The following is a 7,742-nucleotide window of genomic DNA, read 5'->3' as shown; positions in this document are numbered from 1 at the left end:
TATTTTTTATTTTTTTAAATTTTTATTTTTAAATTATTATTTTATTATTTTTATTATTTTAAAAATTATTATTATTATTTTATTATTTTTTATTATTAAATTATTAATTTAATTAATTATTATTTTAATTTTAATTATTTATTATTTTATTAATTAATTATTATAATATTATTTTATTATTATTATTATTATTATTATTATTTTATTATTATTATTATTATTATTATAATATTATTATTAATATTATTTTATTATTTTTAATTATTAACGTTATCATTATTATTATTCAATATTTTTTATTGTTATTGTCATTCATCATATCATCATCATATCATTTCTATATCTCACCATTATTATTAACACAGCATAACATAACATATCATAGTAAGGGTTGCTTTGAAAACCCGGTGTAAATGTGGTATTGGCCCCTTTTGTTCTCGATTACGATAATCACTAATATGTATGTTTGTACTCTGGCACGAGAAGTAACTTTTTAGCATGTAATCTCTCCCCCCCCCCCCTCCCCCGACATAGTACTAATTTGTACGGCAATCACAAAGTCTCAGGTAAAAAATTCCCTGATATGATGATAATTATGATTATTATTTATTTCACGAACAATCAAAAAAAGAGAAAAAAAAAATATATTAAAACTGATCACCAAATACATCTGTTTAGATATGGAGCTCTATGTCATTCTTATAGTAATTTATTCTTTTGGAGTTGTTGGTTTTATACTGTTCCGTATATTACCTGTTCTTACAATGGAAAAATACCTAATTACCGAACTACGGGTGTGTGATAAAACGATTGTCTCTATCTCTGCGGGGAAATTTTATATGGGAGTTCTTAAAAATTGTATTTTGTCCAATTTGATCAAAATTATGGGCAAGGCTATTTTAGGCTACTCCTCTATCTTCTGTATGTTACGGGTGGGAGCGCTAAGTTTTTTTTAACCTTTCCGGCTCGCTTTACTTACATTCTCTCAACGTACTCAGGTGAAAAACGAAAACATGCCCATTAACAACGTTGTCTCTGTCCGGAAAAAAATTGTAATATCGCCGAACAGGTCATGTCCCGTCGTACATGTTAAATGTTGCTGTTATTCAGGGACCCCTTGTAAAGCGCAATTGAACACGTTTAGTGGTTATTGCGCTATATAAAAGCTCATTTTTTTCCTCGTTAGGTATAATATTTTCAGTTTCTCCCAGAACCTTTGTTGCCCTACTTTGGGCATTTTCTAAATCAAAATGTCTGATGATTGAATAATGGGCTCCATGTACAGTTTCCATATTCAAGTATGGCCTAACGCCCGATGTATATGATTGAAGAAATATTGTAACATTCATATAGATAGTGTGCGCTTGGCTATAAGCTCACAACATTGCCACCCATAAATGACCAACACACACAACTATGTGTAACCTTGAACATTTATAGTCTGGTTAATACAGTTTAGTGAGAATTAGTCACAACCATGTATGACAAAAAAAAAAAACAATAACAAAGGCCTGAGTGACGTCATATTTGTTCTATCTATATGATTGAAGAAATATTGTAAGATTCATACAAGAAGCAATCCTACGAATAATACCAATCATCCCGTTTAGCCTATTCATACAATCAAACATTTCAGTTTAATTCCCGATGATTAAAATCAACCCCATACTTCTTCTCTGCATCACTGCCAACTGGGTTCACGGAGTTATCTTAATAAGGAGGTTTTCTACCAACATGTAAGACTATACATTTTGCGGCTATGTGGTCTTGTGGTATGACACTCGCTTTCGGATAGGAAGGTCCTGGGTTCGAGCCTCGCTCATCGCATAGTTGAGTCCTTGAAAATGACTCTTTACTCACATTCTCTCACCGTACTCAGGTGTAAAATGAGTACCTGGCCGTTAACAGCGTTGTCTCTGTCCGAAAAATATTGTATTATCGCCTTACAGGCGTGATGTCTCGTTCTTTATGTTATATGTTGCTGTTGGTCAGGGACCCTTTGTAAAGCGTTTTGAGCACGTTCAGTGGATATTGCTCTTTATAAAAGCTCAAAGCTCAATTTTTACATTTTATAATATTGAAACTTAATTGCCAAGATTTTGCTATCGTCTGCAAACATCACACAATTTGGATTTATATTAGCCTTTTTCCAATGACTCAAAACAGGACTCGAACCCAGGACCTTCCGTCTCCGAAGGCCAGTGCACGTACCACAAGGCCACATTGTCGCAAATCTATCCTTTTAAAAATGTGACCCAACGTCTCAAAACGGTATTATGTCGGGATGGACCAGATACTTACAAAGTCAAATTATAGTTAAACTGGTAGTTGGTATTTAGCACAGTAAAATATGATATTCCTTCTCCTCTGTAAGGAATATAAACTCAACTTAAGTTTGATTTTTCGGGCTACAAATTCCATTTTCAGCATCTTAATCATCCCGACTTAATACCATTTTGAGGCGAGAGTTCACAAATGGGTTGGGTTAAAATTGTTCCTTACAGTCCAATGTTAAATCTTTGCCATCAAGCACAGACTTACTGGCAACATTCGAAATGTTCGATTTTTTCACGTGTGTGTTGGTAAGATGTGTCAATCTTTTTAAATTTCCGAAATTTGGCTATTTTACAATCATGAAATTTGGGAATTTTTGCTTGAAATGGTCGAGTTTGAGCATGATTCGAGTTTTCAAATGTATAAAAAAATTGAAATTTCGACATTCGAAATTTTCAATTCTTTCATGTTTTTTTAGGGGGCTCAAATTTATAGAACTAGACGTATTAATTTACAGAAGGATTTACCTCACGTGGAACAATTTCCAAATAATGAATTGATCGCAATTTGAAATTTGTGCGTGCGAGCGTGTGTGTGTGTGTGTATGTGTGTGTGTGCGCGTGTGTTTGTATGTGTATGTGTGTATGTGTGTGTGTGTCTTGAAATTCCAATGTGAACCGTAGTCTGAAACGTATATAAGAGACAACTAAGACCTTAGAAAAGAGGATGAAAATTTATAATTACTCAGAGCGCGTAAATGTCAATATTTTGATTTCATCTATTCGTAGTTGAGTCAAAGTAAACATTACCAACAGTCCGTAGTATGCCACTGTGAAAAAATGATTGAGAACTAATATAGCGCAATATCTAATTAACGCTCAACGCACTATACAGTGGGTCCCCAAGCCAACCGCAACACTTAACATGGAGTAGTCCTTCGGAGCCGGAGTTTATCCCAGTTTCTATAGCATGGGACGGACAATAGCAATTGCTCGCTATTTTTTGGATAGGACTCTAGTCTATTGCAAAGTCATTTCTGCCAGATCTAACAGACCCAGCTACGCATTCACTGATGGGTAGAAAAACGGGATCATAAAAAATCTCGATCGATCTCGGTCCCTTTGCGTGTGAAGCGAGTGCTCTACCAACTGAGCTATCGAGACTCCCACTTAAGATGTAGGACAAGGTGTTATCTCATTATTTGTTTTCGACATAGACAACGATGTTAACCCTCTCCTTACCAACGAATGGAAAATCGTCCCATTCGTTACGATACAACCAACCTTTTTCTTTTTCAAAGTTCTTTTGTACATCATAAAATTATGTATCGCAAGAACTTACTGCTATTGTGTTTGAGTGAAAAAAATATATTTTGTGATAGTTGGGCGAGTTTTTGGGAAAATCCTGAACATGGCTGGTAAGGAGAGAGTTACAGGCCGGGTACTCATGTTGAACCAAACGTGAATAGAGTGCCCTTTCCAAATACTAAGATATGAAGTGAGTAGAAAAGTGCCAGAAGACAATAGAGAATAAAAAAAATTTTTCGCGGCGGTGGTGGGGTTTGAACCTGCGACCTTATTGGTACGACAACTCCGCCTGGCAGGTGAGAGCGTGGCTCTACCGTGTGAGCCATCCACGAACACAAATTATTCGTTTCAAACCCAAGTCATATTTCTAGAGACCTCTTCACCACTTCTTGGAGATCGCAGGCTCGCTCGCGCACAACCATCGCGAAGTTATTTTTGACCAGCAGTTAAGCTTAATAGCCAATATTCTCAACACAAACATATAACATAGAAACATTGAGAATGCTCCGGTATATGGGGTGAATTTATAATTCAGAAAAGTGAGTGGAGCAGGCACTTATGTTGGTACAACAAGATATGAAGTGAGTAGAAAAGTGCCAGAAGACAATAGAGAATAAAAAAAATTTTTCGCGGCGGTGGTGGGGTTTGAACCTGCGACCTGCTTTCCAAATACTCAACTTCGCGCAGCTCACAGCGGGACTCGAACCCTGGACCTATCGGTCCAAAGACGAGTGGGTGTCATACCACAAAACCACAATGGTGGCAAAAATGGAATTTAAACCTACAAAATGTGAGACTGACGAATCTCGATTCACTCTTTTCAACGGAGAAAAATAAATCTTATACAAAATCCGTTTATAATTCCATAACTTGGATTTTAGAGTCAATTTTCGAGATTTGCCTTCTCGACTAAAGACTGGAATAAGACGATAATTAACAGTTTCGTGATGTAAAGTATATAGAAACCTTTTTTTAAAAAGTTGAGCTTTTATATAAGGCAATATCCACTAAACGTGCTCAGTGTGCTTTACAAGGGGTCCCTGGCCAACAGCAACACTTAATTTGTAGGACGAGACATTGACGCCTATTAGGCGATATTACACTTTTTTCCCGACAGAGACAACGCTGTTAACGGCCAAGTACTCTTTTTACACCCGAGTACGCTGAGAGAATGTGAGTAAAGAGCCTTTTCCAAGGACCCAACTATGCGCCGAGCAAGGCTCGAACCCAGGTCTTTTCGGCCCGAAAGCGAGTGTCATACCGCAAGACCACATAGCCGCACTAAGATTAAAGATTGACAATAGCTCACAAGATTGAAACAGGATTTCATAAGAATGACGACATAGAGATGAAAGGAATTCAATGAATTCATAATTTGTTTTATATCAACATACCTGGATTACGAGTTCACATCAATCCTATTAAGTTGTTTTCATTAAGGCAAACTGGAAGAAAAAGACTTTATGTCTTGTAAAATTAAATTGAATAAAAATATTAATACTTTTTTGGGGGTTACCGTTCAATAAGAGTTATAATCATTCATGCGTGTTATTGTATTTGTTAAGGATATAAACGAAATATAATCTTCAGGGGAATTAATTTTTTTCTTTAAAAAAAATCCTGAAACTTTCTAATATGCGGCTATGTGGTCTTGTGGTATGACACTCGCTTTCGGATCGAAAGGTCCTGGGTTCGAGCCTCGCTCGGCGCATAGTTGAGTCCTTGGAAAAGGCTCTTTACTCACATTCTCTCACCGTACTCAGGTGTAAAATGAGTACCTGGCCGTTAACAGCGTTGTCTCTGTCCGGAAAATTGTAATCTCGCCTAACAGGCGTCATGTCCCGTCCTAAATGTTGAGTGTTGCTGTTGACCAGGGACCCCTTGTAAAGCGCTTTGAGCACGTTTAGTGGATATTGCGCTATATAAAAGCTCAATTTTTTAAAAATATAACTGAATTTAATTGGGTGTTTCTTAATGTTCCATTTCGTTATTTTGGTATTTCGTTGCAGGGTTATTTTGTTGTTTGTTTGTTTTTTTTCGCCCTGGTGGGTGGTCGACTCGAATTGTTTCCCTTATTCTGTTCTATTGAGTGAATGTGAATAGGCTTCAACAGTCATGACGTCAATTCCCTCGTAATGGTAACTTGGTAACTTAGTAACTGGCTCTAAACTTTCGGAACAACGGCCGGCGCCTTTATGAAATATTTCTCCGACGAGCATAAAAGTGTATCCAAAGGAGAAAAACATTATAAATCTGATCATGTTTTGACTTTATCACATTCTGATCATAAGACATATGAAAAGTTCTAGCCAGCATGAAGAGTAAAAAGTACCCATTTTTTCGCCTTTTTTGGGCGACGTGACATCAGACGAGTGAATCCAATTGGGATGTGATTATGTCCCCCTGATCAGTGACTTGATTAATAGTAAAAAGCGTATACAATATGGACTTTTATCGCATTTATCGAGGCTCATTGTTTTGTTTGATCGTAGAAACTATACAGCTCTTAGAAGTGTTTTTTAAAAATTAATTATGTGTTGTCTTCATTATAGTGTTCGTTGTGATGGACTTAACTTAGAGGCTCAGTCGGTGAAAGACACATTCCCCCATTCTCTCTCTCTCTCTCTCTCTCTCTCTCTCTCTCTCTCTCTCTCTCTCTCTCTCTCTCTCTATCTCTCTCTCTATCTCTCTCTCTCTATCTTTCTTCTCTTACTTCTCTCTCTCTCTCTATCTCTCTTCTCTCTCTCTCTCTCTCTCTCTCTCTCTCTCTCTCTCTTTCTTTCTAAGTGCTTCTGAATAATAGTAGTGATATGTGTCTACGAATCTGTGTAAGTATCTGTCAAAGTAAATCCAATCATTACATTTATTATTATATTATATTATATTATATTATATTATATTATATTATATTATATTATATTATATGTACGTGTCTTTGCATTTATCGTGATTCTGTATATTTATGCAACTGACGGAAAAGGCGTGTGTTTGTGTGTGTGTGTGTGTGTGTGTGTGTGTGTGTGTGGCGGGGGGGGGGGGGGGGGGGGGGGGGGGGTAGATGGGAGTAAACAAGTACAAAGATTACATTACATAGTGTATAACACATACTGACGACATTCATTGATGTTGTACTCAGAGATTATTGATACAACAAAGAATGTGTAACCATATCAAAGGAATAATTCCATGCATTCTTTATGTTAATTTGAATGATTATTATGCATATGATCCTGATTTGGGTGACTGGTAGTCTTTTAAATCCATACAGCTCTCGGTTCCGGAATTAACCCCCGTTTTATACCATAAAACGGACAGACGCAATTTCGGCCTACCCTTCAGATAGGACATGTATGACGGGACATGACGCCTGTTAGGCGACATTACAATATTTTCGGACAGAGACAACGCTGTTAACGGCCAGGTTCTCATTTTACACCTGAGTACGGTGAGAGAATATTTAGAAAGAGCTTCCCCAAAAGGACTCATCTATGCGCCGAGCGAGGCTCGAAGCCAGGACCTTCCGATCCGAAAGCGAGTGTCATACCACTAGCCCACATAACCGCACATATCTAAATATTCATATTGTGCATATTCACAGCTACACCATGCTTCTATGCTATGCGCTTTATCCGACGTGCATTTATTACAGGTCTGATAACCGAATTAATTATGGGCTCATTGTTGTAAGTGTAATCTCAAAAACAAAATTGACGCAAAATATTGTCCATTACAACAATGTTACACTAGGCCCATAAGAGGGTTCGGGTGACAGACTTGCATATATGACCCGTCGGCTTTCTCTTTATTTCCCTCAGCAGTCCCATACGGTGCCAAATTTCCCTCTCTACAGTAATAATAGCGTATTAGACGTTTATTAATAATTTACTTTATGACTTATAATTCATAGTATTGTAATTTAACTTTCAATTTATGTCACTCTCTATGACCGGGAACTCACCTGAGTCGACTGGGGTAATACATAAAAAGGGTTCTATCCTAAGTTTCGAATACTATTAAGCGTGGCTAAGCGGTACGGTCTTTGCTTCGTACCCGAAAAGTACCGAGTTCGATCACCCGCCGTTATGCTGCTTGGCCTTGAGTAAGTCACCTCGCCCTAGCTCAATTTGAGGCGCTGCCCTGCAGCTGACACCTGGGTTAATC

At 37.2% G+C, this 7,742-nt stretch overlaps 1 protein-coding gene across 2 annotated transcripts in view; it reads left to right on the top strand.

The window, feature by feature from the left end:
* Positions 1 to 7,742, top strand: part of LOC144958739 (protein Wnt-10a-like) — a 36,000-nt gene that overhangs the window by 1,286 nt on the left and 26,972 nt on the right. The gene's annotated exons all lie outside the window — the stretch shown is intronic.

The sequence above is a fragment of the Berghia stephanieae genome, chromosome 13 (genome assembly GCF_034508935.2).
Source record: "Berghia stephanieae isolate SIO BIC M18660-M18661 chromosome 13, UCSD_Bste_1.3, whole genome shotgun sequence".
NCBI classification, from domain to species: domain Eukaryota; kingdom Metazoa; phylum Mollusca; class Gastropoda; order Nudibranchia; family Aeolidiidae; genus Berghia; species Berghia stephanieae.
This window is presented reverse-complemented; position numbering and strand designations above follow the sequence as displayed.